Source organism: Cetorhinus maximus, chromosome 13, assembly GCF_964194155.1.
Source record: "Cetorhinus maximus chromosome 13, sCetMax3.hap1.1, whole genome shotgun sequence".
Classification (NCBI taxonomy): Eukaryota; Metazoa; Chordata; class Chondrichthyes; order Lamniformes; family Cetorhinidae; genus Cetorhinus; species Cetorhinus maximus.
Window position 1 is genome coordinate 67,434,085 of NC_135891.1, and position 15,044 is coordinate 67,449,128.

General features: G+C 49.0%; 1 protein-coding gene across 2 annotated transcripts in view; it reads right to left on the reverse strand.

The window, feature by feature from the left end:
• The window catches only part of gcnt7 (glucosaminyl (N-acetyl) transferase family member 7), a 717,682-nt gene that overhangs the window by 228,904 nt on the left and 473,734 nt on the right, over positions 1-15,044 (reverse strand). The gene's annotated exons all lie outside the window — the stretch shown is intronic.

Here is a 15,044-nt window from a genome sequence, read left to right on the forward strand (position 1 = left end):
TATTCAACTGCAGGGGCATCAGCTCAGAGATGAATCCTGTGCTCACCCGATGTCCCCAGACACACAATTCTCACCTTTGAGAGAAGTAGAGAGAGAGAGTGAGAGAGAGGGAGAGGAGAGAGAGACAAAGATAAAGAGAGGTTCTGACAGAGGGAAGAATGAGGGACAGAGGAGGACATGGAGAGAGAAAGCAACAGAGGGAGAGTAAGATAGAGAATGGGAGGGGAGAGAGAGAAACACACAAAAGAGCAAGGTAGAGTGAGAGTTGGAGAGAGGGAGAGAGAGAGAGGGAGGGAGTGAGGAAGAAAGGGAAAAAGAGAGAGGAGGAATAAAATAAGTATGGGAGGGGAATGGGAGAAAGACACACACACGCACACAGAGGGAGAGAAACAGAGTGGCGGGGGAGAAAGGGAAAAAGAGCGGGAGAGAGAGACAGAGACCAACAGAAAGGGAGAGAAAGAGGAAATGAGGGAGGGAGAGAGGAAAAGAGAAAGAGTGAGATAAGGGGAAAAGAGAGATGTCCGCACATCACTGTACTAATGCTTCAAACAGAGTAGCTTCAAAGTGTTACATACACTGACAGTGCACAGATTAAACTTGCTCTGACCCAGGTGCATTTAGTGAATGCTAAAAATAATTCCTGCCCTCCGGTTTAGGGCGACTGCCACTGAACATGTTCCAGAATATTCTGAGAGGAGATGAAGGCTGTCAGTAGAAATGCAAAGCGTAGTTTGCAGCTTGTCAAAAAATGTCAAGCTATCAAAACAGCAATTTGAGGAATTAGAGAGGCAGAAAGAGCCAGAGGGATTCCAGAGTGGAAGTTTTTGATTCTGACACAAGAATTATTGTAGGACTTGACATAATGTGAGATCCAACTCTGTGAATTGTGGGCACAATTTCATTGGCACAGGGAAGCAAACCTGTCTGAATCAGAAATTTTTATAAAGGAACAACTGTAGATTGTGATCTGATTTGTGGTGAAATCTGCTCAAGGTGAAAGGGAACATTATACATGAGTGGCCAGAAGTTGCTGATTGTTTACTTTTGGATCCAGCCCTTGGCCTGGGACCAGGGACATGGTGCCTCCAAAGCTCCAGCACTTTGACTTCCCTATTGTTTCCACCAGAAACAGTCCAGAACATACGGTTAACTTAAATTGAATTCCCAACGAGGCCCAATATCCAGGGAAACGCTAATTTCATAGTGGTTAAAAAAAATAGATGTTCCCAGTGAGGCTGTGGGGTTCTGTTGTTAAAAAAAGAGATTACTTTTGGAGAGAAGGAAAATGCTTGCCAAAGTTTTTTTCGCCCACTTTCTAAAAGGAGTAGGCTGTTCAGTGCCCCCCCCCACCGCCCCCCCCCACCCCCCAACATTGTATTTACTGTTACTAAATCACCAACATAGAAATCTGGAGGAAACTGATTGACAGTTTCAAAAAGGCTAGAGTCTGAGGAAAGCTGACAAACTGAACACAGGCCTACCTATAGGCCTCATAATAGATTAAAAATGGAAGAGCTGAACTGTCAGTGCAGTGGGACCTGGGCTTTTTTATTACTCAAGTTGCAGTTGCACCCTGCAGGTAGATGTACAATTTATTGATGTGAGATGTGAGGGCTGAAGGCGGGAGATCTGACCTTAGAAGGGAAGCCTAAGGACATCACCAGAAAATCATTCTGATACAAGTATTTATCCAATTTTATTCTGAAAGTTATTGAATCTGCTTCCATCGCCCTTTCAGGCAGCACATTCCAGATCAGAACAACTCACTCCTAAGTCCCTGGTGCTTTGTTAATTATATTAAATCTGTGCCCCCTGGTTACCAATGGAAACAGTTTACCTCTACCTGCTTTATGAACACCTCTCATAATTTTGAACACCTCTATTAAATTTCACTTTAGCCTTTGTTGCCCAAAAGGAGAACAATCGTGTCTTTTCTGGTCTCTCATTGCAGCTGAAGCATGTTAGCATTCTAATAAATCTCCTCTGCACACTCACCATGGCCTTGACACCCTTTCCAAAGCATGGTGGTCAGAAAGACACACAGAACTCCAACTGAGGCCCAAGCAGTGATTTATAAATGTTTAGCATGAGAGGGCAAATTACCGACAGTTGTGGTGGACACATCGAGGAATTGCAGAAGTGTCTGAGAGAAGCGGCTGATGGGACTTAGGGAGCTCCTTCCATCAGTGATCTAACTTCAAATGCACCACATCAGCTGCCATCTTTCGCGATGCACATCTACAATTTATTTAGCTGTACTGCATCCGACATTAACGGATCAAAACCGGCTCTGTGTCATGCCTGGACCTGTTCCAGATCCCACAGCCTGAGGTTGGTAGGGTGGGGGTTGGGTGATGGTGGTGGTGAGGGATGGCGGGGTGGGCTGAGTCGGCAGTGATGCATAGGGATTGCATGGTTAACAGATTGGCTGATTTGACTGTCACTTTTATTCATGAGTGTGGTGAGGATAGGACCCTCTAAAACTAATCTGGGGAAGCAACATATTTTTTATTCATTTATGAGATAAGGGCTTCACTGGCTAGGCCAGCATTTATTGCCCATCCCTAATTGCCCTTGAGAAGGTGGTGGTGAGCTGCCTTCTTGAACCGCTGCAGTCCATGTGGTGTAGATATACCCACTGTGCTGTTAGGGAGGGAGTTCCAGGATTTTGACCCAGTGACAGTGAAGGAACGGTGATTTTTTTTCCAAGTCAGGATGGTGAGTGACTTGGAGGGGATCTTCCAGGTGGTGGTGTTCCCATCTATCTGCTGCCCTTGTCCTTCTAGATGGTAGTGGTCGTGGGTTTGGCAGGCGCTGTCTAAGCAGCCTTGGTGAATTCCTGCAGTGCATCTTGTAGAGGGTAAACACTGCTGCTACTGTGTGTCAGTGGTGGAGGGAGTGAATGTTTGTGGATGTGGTGCCAATCAAGTGGGCTACTTTGTCCTGGATGGTGTCAAACTTCTTGAGAGTTGTTGGAGCAGCGCTCATCCATGCAAGTGGAGAGTATTCCATCACACTCCTGACTTGTGCCTTGTAGATGGTGGACAGGCTTTGGAGAGTCAGGAGGTGAGTTACTTGCCTCAGGATTCCCAGCCTCTGACCTGCTCTTGTAGCTACAGTATTTATATGGCTAGTCCAGTTCAGTTTCTGGTCAACGGTAACCCTCAGGATGTTGATAGTGGGGGATTCAGTGATGGTAATGCCATTGAACATCAAGGGGTGATGGTTAGATTCTCTCTTGTTGGAGATGGTCATTGCCTGGCACTTGTGTGGTACGAATGTTACCTGCCACTTGTCAGCCCAAGCCTGGATATTGCCCAGGTCTTGCTGCATTTGGACGTGGACTGCTTCAGTATCTGAGGAGTCACGAATGGTGCTGAAAATTGTACAATCATCAGTGAACATCCCCAGATCTGACTTTATGATGGAAGGAAGGTCATTGTTGAAGCAGCTGAAGATGGTTGGGCCTAGGACACTACCCTGAGGAACTCCTGCAGTGACATCCTGGAACCTGTACAAACTTTAACCATTTTTGGTCCCTGGTTGATCTGTTGCTCATTTCAAATATTTAATTACAATAAATGTCAAGTGAGGTGGTGATGTGGTGGTAATATCACTGGATTAGCCACCCAGAGGCCCAGGCCAATCCTTTGGGAATATGGGTTCAAATTCCACCAATGAATAAACATAGAATTAAAAGCTAGTCTATTGGTGACCACAAAAGCATTGTCTGATTCCTTATACCCCCTTTAAAGGAAATCTGCCATCCTTCCCTGGTCTGGCCTACATGTGACACCAGCCATACCGCATATGGCTGACTGTTAGCTGCCCTCAGCAATGGCCTAGCAAGCCACTCAGCTTAAGGGCAATTAAATGCACATCACCAAGGATGGCTCGGTAGCACCACTACTGACCAAGCTGGCAGATTTCTAAAGGATATAGCTGCTAGATTGGGTCTGCAGAAGCTTATGAGGGAGTAACCTACTTGACCTCATCCTCACTAATCTACCTATCATAGGTGCAGCTGTCCATGACAGTAATGGTAGGAAGATACCCCCATCATGTTGTGTGGCACTACCACCATGCTAAATGAGATAGATTTCCAACAGATCTAGCAACTCAAGACTGGGCATCCATGAGGTGCTGAGGGCCATCAGCAGCAGCAGAACTCAAACACAATCTGTAAGCTCATGGCCCTATTTCCCCACTCTACCATTACCACCAAGCCTGGGGATTAACCCTGGTTCAATGAAGAGCGCAGGAGGGTATGCCAGGAGCAGCACCAGGCATACCTAAAAACCTCGTGAAGCTACAACACAGGACTACTTAAATGCCAAACAACAGAAGCAGCATGGAACATTCAGATGGAAGAGGTCCCACAACCAACGGATCAGATCTAAGCTCTGCAGTCTTGCCACATCCAGTCGCGAATGTTGGTGGACAATTAAACAATTCAATGGAGGAGGAGGCCCCACAAATATCCCTATCCTTAATGATGGAGGAGCCCAGCATATCAGCGCAAATGATAAGGCTGAAGCATTCGCAACAATCTTTAGCCAGAAATGCCGATGATCCATTTTAATCTCATCCTGAGGTCCCCGACATCACAGATACCAGTCTCCAGCCAATTTGATTCACTTCACGTGATATCAAGAAACAGCTGAAGGCACTGGATACTGCAAAGGCTATGGGCCCTGACAATATTCTGGCAGTAGTACAGAAGGCTTGTGCTCCAGAACTTGCTGCGCCCCTAGCCAAGCTGTTCCAGTACAGCTACAATACTGGCATCTACCCGGCGATGTGGAAAATTGCCCAGGTATGTCCTGTACATAAAAATCATGACAAATCCATCCTGGCCAATTACCGCCCAACCAGTCTACTCTTGATCATCAGCAAAGTGATGGAAGGGGTCATCAACAGTGCAACCAACACTTACTCAGCAATAACCTGTTCAATGATACTCAGTTTGGGTTCCGCCAGGGTCACTCAGTTCCTGACCTCATTAAAGCTTGGTCAAAATATGGACATAGGAGCTGAACTCCAGAGGTGAGGTGAGAGTGACTGCCCTTGACATCAAGGCCACATTTGTCCGAGTGTGGCATCAAGGAGCACTAGCAAAACTGGAATCAATGGGAACCAGGGGGAAAACTCCCTGCTGGTTGGAGCCATACTGAGCACAAAGGAAGTTGGTAGTGGAGGGAGTGCTGGGGGGTGTAGGCCCAGGACTGTGGGGAGGAGAGGAGAGTGTCACTGGGAGGAAGCAGGCTCACCAGGAGGTGATCTGGGATATGGGGGAAGGGAACCATTTTGGATTAAATGAACAATGTTAATAAATTAAGATTTTATTGAAGTAATGAATTTCCTTGTGCGTTTCAATGCAGGTTGCTGAGCGTATTTGATGCCTTCGAATGCCATTTGACTTTAACTGCATTTGATGTCAAAGATAGCAAAACACTGCTAAATGCATAAAAATCTCATTCTGAATAAGAATATTTGACTTCAAGTGATTGGTGATTGTACTTGAGCACATGGAGCGCATGTGAATGTAAAACTGATGTCAAAGTTTTGCGATAGGGAGGACAGGTACAGTACGGGGTTAGATACAGAGTAAAGCTCCCTCTACACTGACCCCATGAAACACTCCCAGAGCAGGTACAGCACGGGGTTAGATACAGAGTAAAGCTCCCTCTACACTGTCCCCATCAAACACTCCCAGGGCAGGTACAGGACAGGGTTAGATACAGAGTAAAACTCCCTCTACACTGTCCCCATCAAACACTACCAGAACAGGTACAGCACGGGGTTAGATACAGAGTAAAGCTCCCTCTACACTGTCCCCATCAAACACTCCCAGGGCAGGTACAGGACAGGGTTAGATACAGAGTAAAGCTCGCTCGACACTGTCACCATCAAAGACTCCAAGGGCAGGCTCAGCACGGGGTTAGATGCAGAGTAAAGCTCCCTCTGGACCGTCCCCATGATAAACACTCACAGGGCAGGTACAGCACGGGGTTAGAGACAGAGTAAAGCTCCCTCTACACTGTCACCATCAAACACTCCCAGGGCAGGTACAGAGCAGGCTAAGATACAGAGCAAAGCTCCCTCGACATCGTTCCCATCAAACACTCCCAGGGCAGCTACAGCACGGGGTTAGATACAGAGTAAAGCTCCCTCTACACCGTCCCCATCAAACACTCCCAAGGTAGGTAGAGCACGAGGTTAGATGCAGACAAAGCTCCCTCTACACTGTCCCCATCAAATACTCCCAGGGTAGGTACAGCACGGGGTTGGATACAGAGTAAAGCTCCCTCTACACTGTCCCCATCAAACACTCCCAGGGTAGGTAGAGCACGAGGTTAGATGCAGAGCAAAGCTCCCTCCATATTGTCCCCATCAAAGACTACCAGGGCAGGTACGGCACGGGGATAGGTGTAAAGTAAAGCTCCCTCTACACTGTCCCCATCAAGCACTACCACGACAGGTGCAACAAGGGGTTAGATACAGAGTAAAGCTCCCTCTACACTGTCCCCATCAAATACTCCCAGGGTAAGTACAGCACGGGTTTAGATACAGAGTAAAGCTCCGTCCGCACTGTTCCCATCAAACACTCCCATGAAAGGTACAGCACGGGGTTAGATACAGAGTAAAACTCTGTCTACAGTGTTCCCACCAAACACTGCCAGGACAGGTACAGGCCAGGGTTAGATCCAGAGTAAAGCTCCCTCTACACCGTCCCCATCAAGCACTCCCAGGGTAGGTAGAGCACGAGGTTAGATGCAGAGCAAAGCTCCCTCTATATTGTCTCCATCAAACACTCCCAGGGCAGGTACAGCACGGGGTTAGATACAGAGTAAAGCTCCCTCTGCACTGTTCCCATCAAACACTCCCAGGAAAGGTACAGCATGGGTTTAGATACCCAGTAAAACTTCATCTACACTGTTGCCATCAAACACTGCCAGGACAGGTACAGCACTGGGTCAGATCCAGAATAAAACTCCATCTACACTGTCCCTATCAAACACTCCCAGGGCAGGTACAGCATGGGTTTAGATACAGATTAAAGCTCCCTCTTCACTGTCCCCATCAAACACTGCCAGGACAGGTACAGCACGGGGAAGATACAGAGTCAAGCTCCCTCTATACTGTCCCCATCAAACACTCCCAGGGCTGGTACAGCACGGGGTTAGATACAGAGTTAAACTCCCTCCACACTGTCCCCAACAAACACTTCGAGGGCAGGTAGAGCATGGAGTTAGATACAGGGTAAAGCTCCCTCTACACTGTCCCCATCAAACACTCCCAGGAAGGTACAGTACCGGGTTAGATACGGAGTAAAGCTCCATCTACACTGTCCCCATCAAACAGTCCCAGGACAGGTACAGCACGGGGTTAGACATAGAGAAAAGCTCCCTCGACACTGTCACCATCAAACACTCCCAGGGCAGGTACAGAGCAGGCTAAGATACAGAGCAAAGCTCCCTCTACACTGTCCCCATCAAACACTCCCAAGGTAGGTAGAGCACGAGGTTAGATGCAGACAAAGCTCCCTCTACACTGTCCCCATCAAATACTCCCAGGGTAGGTACAGCACGGGGTTGGATACAGAGTAAAGCTCCCTCTACACTGTCCCCATCAAACACTCCCAGGGTAGGTAGAGCACGAGGTTAGATGCAGAGCAAAGCTCCCTCCATATTGTCCCCATCAAAGACTACCAGGGCAGGTACGGCACGGGGATAGGTGTAAAGTAAAGCTCCCTCTACACTGTCCCCATCAAGCACTACCACGACAGGTGCAACAAGGGGTTAGATACAGAGTAAAGCTCCCTCTTCACAGTCCCCATCAAACACTCCCAGGGCAGGTACAGCAGGGAGTTAGACACAGAGTAAAGCTACCTCTACACCGTCCCCATCAAACACCCCCAGGGCATGCACAGCATGGGGTTAGATACAGAGTAAAGCTCCCTCTGCACTGTTCCCATCAAACACTCCCAGGAAAGGTACAGCACGGGTTTAGATACCCAGTAAAACTTCATCTACACTGTCGCCATCAAACACTGCCAGGACAGGTACAGCACTGGGTCAGATCCAGAATGAAACTCCATCTACACTGTCCCTATCAAACACTCCCAGGGCAGGTACAGCATGGGTTTAGATACAGACTAAAGCTCCCTCTCCACTGTCCCCATCAAACAGTGCCAGGACAGGTACAGCACGGGGAAGATACAGAGTCAAGCTCCCTCTACACTGTCCCCATCAAACACTCCCAGGGCTGGTACAGCACGGGGTTAAATACAGAGTTAAACTCCCTCCACACTGTCCCCAACAAACACTCCCAAGAAAGTTACAGCACAGGGTTAGATACACAGTAAAATTCCATCTACACTGTCCCCATCAAACAATGCCAGGGCAGGTACAGCACAGGGTTAGATCCAGTGTAAATCTCCATCTACACTGTCCCCATCAAACACTCCCAGAGCAGGTACAGCATGGGGTTAGGTACAGAGTAAAGCTCCCTCTACACTGTCCCCATCAAACACCCCCAGGGCAGATACAGCACGGGGTTAGATACAGAGTAAAGCTCCCTCGAAACCGTCCCCATCAAACACTCCCAGGCTAGGTACAGCACGGGGTTGGATACAGAGTAAAGCTTCCTCTACACTGTCCCCATCAAACACTCCCAGGGTAGGGAGAGCACGAGGTTAGATGCAGAGCAAAGCTCCCTCTATATTGTCTCCATCAAACACTCCCAGGGCAGGTACAGCACGGGGTTAGATACAGAGTAAAGCTCCCTCTGCACTGTTCCCATCAAACACTCCCAGGAAAGGTACAGCATGGGTTTAGATACCCAGTAAAACTTCATCTACACTGTTGCCATCAAACACTGCCAGGACAGGTACAGCACTGGGTCAGATCCAGAATAAAACTCCATCTACACTGTCCCTATCAAACACTCCCAGGGCAGGTACAGCATGGGTTTAGATACAGATTAAAGCTCCCTCTTCACTGTCCCCATCAAACACTGCCAGGACAGGTACAGCACGGGGAAGATACAGAGTCAAGCTCCCTCTATACTGTCCCCATCAAACACTCCCAGGGCTGGTACAGCACGGGGTTAGATACAGAGTTAAACTCCCTCCACACTGTCCCCAACAAACACTTCGAGGGCAGGTAGAGCATGGAGTTAGATACAGGGTAAAGCTCCCTCTACACTGTCCCCATCAAACACTCCCAGGAAGGTACAGTACCGGGTTAGATACGGAGTAAAGCTCCATCTACACTGTCCCCATCAAACAGTCCCAGGACAGGTACAGCACGGGGTTAGACATAGAGAAAAGCTCCCTCGACACTGTCACCATCAAACACTCCCAGGGCAGGTACAGAGCAGGCTAAGATACAGAGCAAAGCTCCCTCTACACCGTCCCCATCAAACACTCCCAAGGTAGGTAGAGCACGAGGTTAGATGCAGACAAAGCTCCCTCTACACTGTCCCCATCAAATACTCCCAGGGTAGGTACAGCACGGGGTTGGATACAGAGTAAAGCTCCCTCTACACTGTCCCCATCAAACACTCCCAGGGTAGGTAGAGCACGAGGTTAGATGCAGAGCAAAGCTCCCTCCATATTGTCCCCATCAAAGACTACCAGGGCAGGTACGGCACGGGGATAGGTGTAAAGTAAAGCTCCCTCTACACTGTCCCCATCAAGCACTACCACGACAGGTGCAACAAGGGGTTAGATACAGAGTAAAGCTCCCTCTACACTGTCCCCATCAAATACTCCCAGGGTAAGTACAGCACGGGTTTAGATACAGAGTAAAGCTCCGTCCGCACTGTTCCCATCAAACACTCCCATGAAAGGTACAGCACGGGGTTAGATACAGAGTAAAACTCCGTCTACAGTGTTCCCACCAAACACTGCCAGGACAGGTACAGGCCAGGGTTAGATCCAGAGTAAAGCTCCCTCTACACCGTCCCCATCAAACACTCCCAGGGTAGGTAGAGCACGAGGTTAGATGCAGAGCAAAGCTCCCTCTATATTGTCTCCATCAAACACTCCCAGGGCAGGTACAGCACGGGGTTAGATACAGAGTAAAGCTCCCTCTGCACTGTTCCCATCAAACACTCCCAGGAAAGGTACAGCATGGGTTTAGATACCCAGTAAAACTTCATCTACACTGTTGCCATCAAACACTGCCAGGACAGGTACAGCACTGGGTCAGATCCAGAATAAAACTCCATCTACACTGTCCCTATCAAACACTCCCAGGGCAGGTACAGCATGGGTTTAGATACAGATTAAAGCTCCCTCTTCACTGTCCCCATCAAACACTGCCAGGACAGGTACAGCACGGGGAAGATACAGAGTCAAGCTCCCTCTATACTGTCCCCATCAAACACTCCCAGGGCTGGTACAGCACGGGGTTAGATACAGAGTTAAACTCCCTCCACACTGTCCCCAACAAACACTTCGAGGGCAGGTAGAGCATGGAGTTAGATACAGGGTAAAGCTCCCTCTACACTGTCCCCATCAAACACTCCCAGGAAGGTACAGTACCGGGTTAGATACGGAGTAAAGCTCCATCTACACTGTCCCCATCCAACAGTCCCAGGACAGGTACAGCACGGGGTTAGACATAGAGAAAAGCTCCCTCGACACTGTCCCCATCAAACACCACCAGGGCAGGTACAGACCGGGGTTAGATACAGAGTAAAGCTCCCTCGACACTGTTCCCATCAAACACTCCCAAGAAAGTTACAGCACGGGGTTAGATACACAGTAAAATTCCATCTACACTGTCCCCATCAAGCACTACCAGGACAGGTGCAGAAAGGGGTTAGATACAGAGTAAAGCTCCCTCTACACTGTCCTCATCGAACAATGCCAGGACAGGTTCAGCACTGGGTTAGATACAGAGTAATGCTCCCTCTACAAAGTGCCCATCAAAGAGTCCCAGGGCAAGTACAGTGTAGGGTTAGCTACAAAGTAAAGCTCCCTCTACCCTGTCCCCATCAAGCACTACCAGGACAGATACAGCACGGGGTTCGATACAGATTAAAGCACCCTCTACACTGTCCCCTTTAAACACTCCCGGCGCAGGTACAGCACAGGGTTATATACAGAGTAATGCGCCCTCTACACTGTCCCCATCAAACACTCACAGGACAGGTACAGCACGGAGTTATATACAGAGTAAAGCTCCTTCTATATTGTCCCCATCAAACACTCCCAGGGGAGCTACAGCACAGGGTTAGATACAGCGTAAAGCTCCCTCTACACTGTTCCCTTCAAACACTCCCAGGAAAGATACAGCACGGCGTTAGATACAGAGTAAAACTCCATCTACACTGTCCCCATCAAACACTCCCAGGGCAGGTACAGCAGGGAGTTAGACACAGAGTAAAGCTACCTCTACACTGTCCCCATCAAACATCCCCAGGGCATGTACAGCATGGGGTTAGATACAGAGTAAAGCTCCCTCTACACTGTTCCCATCAAACACTCCCAGGAAAGGTACAGCACGGGGTTAGATACAGAGTAAAGCTCCCTCTACACTGTCCCCATCAAACACTCCAATGACAGGTACAGCACGGGGTTAGATACAGAGTAAATCCCCCTCTACACTGTCCCCATAAAACACTCCCAGGGCAGGTACAGCAAGGAGTTAGGTACAGAGTAAAGCTCCCTCTACACTGTCCCAACCAAACACTCCCAGGGCTGATACAGCACGGGGTTACATACAGAGTAAAGCTACCTCTACACCGTACCCATCAAGCGCTCCTAGGGCAGGTACAGCACGGGGTTTGATACAGAGTAAATCTCCCTCTACACTGTCCCTATCAAACACTCCCAGGGCAGGTACAGCGTGGGGTTAGATACAGAGTAAAGCACCCTCTACACTGTCCCCATCAAACACTCCCATGACATGTACAGCACGGGGTTAGATACAGAGTAAATCCCCCTCTACACCATCCCCATAAAACACTCCCAGGGCAGGTACAGCAAGGAGTTAAGTACAGAGTAAAGCTCCCTCTACACTGTCTCCATCCAACACTCCGAGGACAGTACTGCACGGCGTTAGATCCAGAGTAAAACTGCATCTACACTGTCCCCATCAACTAGTCCCAGGGCAGGTACAGCACAGGGTGAGATACAGAGTAAAGCTCCCTCTACACTGTCCCCATCAAACACTCCCAGAACAGGTACAGCACGGGGTTAGATACAGAGTAAAACTCCCAATTCCCCGTCCCCATCAAATACTCCCAGGGTAGGTACAGCACAGGGTTAGATAGAGAGTAAAGCTCCATCTGCACAGTTCCCATCAAACACTGCCAGGACAGGTACAGCACTGGGTTAGATCCAGAGTAAAACTCCATCTACACTGTCTCTATCAAACACTCCCAGGGCAGATACAGCATGGGGTTAGATACAGAGGAAAGCTCCCTCTACACTGTCCTCATCAAACACTCCCAGGGCAGCTACAACACGGATTTAGATACAGAGTAAAGCTCCCTCTACACTGTCCCCACCAAACACTCCCACGGCTGATACAGCACGAGGTTAGATACAGAGTAAAGCTACCTCTACACCGTACCCATCAAGCGCTCCTAGGGCAGGTACAGCACGGGGTTTGATACAGAGTAAAGCTCCCTCTATATTGTCCCCATCCAACACTCACAGGGCAGGTACAGCACGGGCTTAGGTACAGAGTAAAGCTCCCTCTACACTGTCACCATCAAACAATCCCAGGTACAGCATGGGGTTAGATGCAGAGTAAATCTCCCTCTATACTGTCCCCATCAAACACTCCCAGGAAATGTACAGCATCGGGTTAGATACAGAGTAAAGCTCCCTCCACACCGTCCCCCTCAAACACTGCTGGGACAGGTACAGCACGGGGTTAGATACAGAGTAAAACTCCATCTACACAGTCCCCATCAAACACTCCCAGGGCAGGTACTGTATGGGGTTAGATACAGAGTGAAGATCCCTCTTCACTGTCCCATCAAATACTCCCAGGTCAGTAACAGCACGGGGTTATATACAGATTAAAGCTCCCTCTACAACGTCCCATTCAAACATTCGCAGGACAGGTACAGCACGAGGTTAGATACAGAGTAAGGCTCCCACTTCACTGTCCCCATCAAATCCTCCCACGGCAGATACAGGACGTGGTTAGATACAGAGTAAAGCTCCCTCTACACCGTCCGCACCAAACATTCCCAGGGCAGGTACAGCATGGGGTTAGATACAGAGTAAAGCTCCCTCTACACCGTCCCCATCAAACACTGCCAGGACTGGTACAGCACGAGCTTAGATACAGAGTAAAGCTTCCTCTTCACTGTCCCCATCAAACATTCCCAAGACAGGTACAGCACGAGGTTAGATACAGAGTAAAGTTCCTTCTACACCATCCCCACCAAACATTCCCAGGGCAGGTACAGCTCGGGATTAGATATAAAGTAAAGCTTCCTCTACACCGTCCCCATCAAACACTCCCAGGACAGGTATAGCACGAGGTTAGATACAGAGTAAAGCTCCCTCTTCACTGTCCCCATCAAACATTCTCAAGACAGGTACAGCACGAGGTTAGATACAGAGTAAAGCTCCCTCGACACCGTCCCCACCAAACATTCCCAGGGCAGGTACAGCTCGGGATTAGATATAGAGTAAAGCTCCCTCTTCACTGTCCCAATCAAACACTCCCAGGACAGGTACAGCACGGGGTTAGACACAGATTGAAGATCACTCTACACCGTCCCCATCAAACACTCCCAGGACAGGTATAGCATGAGGTTAGATACAGAGTAAAGCTCCCTCTTCACAGTCCCCATCAAACATTCCCAGGACAGGTGCAGCACGGGGTTAGACACAGAATAAAGCTCCCTCTACACTGTCCCCATCAAGCACTCCGAGGTCAGGTACAGCAAGGAGTTAGGTACAGAGTAAAGCTCCCTCTACACTGTCTCCATCCAACACTCCGAGGACAGTACTGCACGGCGTTAGATCCAGAGTAAAACTGCATCTACACTGTCCCCATCAACTACTCCCAGGGCAGGTACAGCACAGGGTTAGGTACAAAGTAAAGCACCCTCTACACAATCCCCATCAAACACTTCCAGGGCAGGTACAGCATGGGGTTAGGTACAGAGTAAAGCTCCCTCTACACTGTCCCCACCAAACACTCCCAGGGCTGATACAGCACGGGGTTAGATACAGAGTAAAGCTACTTCTACACCGTACCCATCAAGCGCTCCTAGGGCAGGTACAGCACGAGGTTAGATACAGAGTAAAGCTCCCTCTATATTGTCCCCATCAAACACTGCCAGGACAGGTACAGCACTGGGTTAGATCCAGAGTAAAACTCCATCTACATTGTCCCTATCAAACACTCCCAGGGCAGGTACAGCACGGGGTTAGATACAGAGGAAAGCTCCCTCTACACTGTCCTCATCAAGCACTCCCAGAGCCGGTACAGCACGGAATTAGATACAGAGTAAAGCTCCCTCTACATTGTCCCCACCAAACACTCCCAGGGCTGATACAGCACGGGGTTAGATACAGAGTAAAGCTACTTCTACACCGTACCCATCAAGCGCTCCTAGGGCAGGTACAGCACGAGGTTAGATACAGAGTAAAGCTCCCTCTATATTGTCCCCATCAAACACTCACAGGGCAGGTACAGCACGGGATTAGGTACAGAGTAAAGCTCCCTCTACACTGTCACCATCAAACAATCCCAGGTACAGCATGGGGTTAGATGCAGAGTAAATCTCCCTCTATACTGTCCCTATCAAACACTCCAAGGAAATGTACAGCATCGGGTTAGATACAGAGTAAAGCGCCCTCCACACCATCCCCCTCAAACACTGCCGGGACAGGTACAGCATGGGGTTAGAAACAGAGTAAAACTCCATCTACACTGTCCCCATCAAACACTCCCAGGGCAGGTACTGTATGGGGTTAGATACAGAGTGAAGCTCCCTCTTCACTGTCCCCATCAAATACTCCTAGGTCAGTAACAGCACGGGGTTATATACAGATTAAA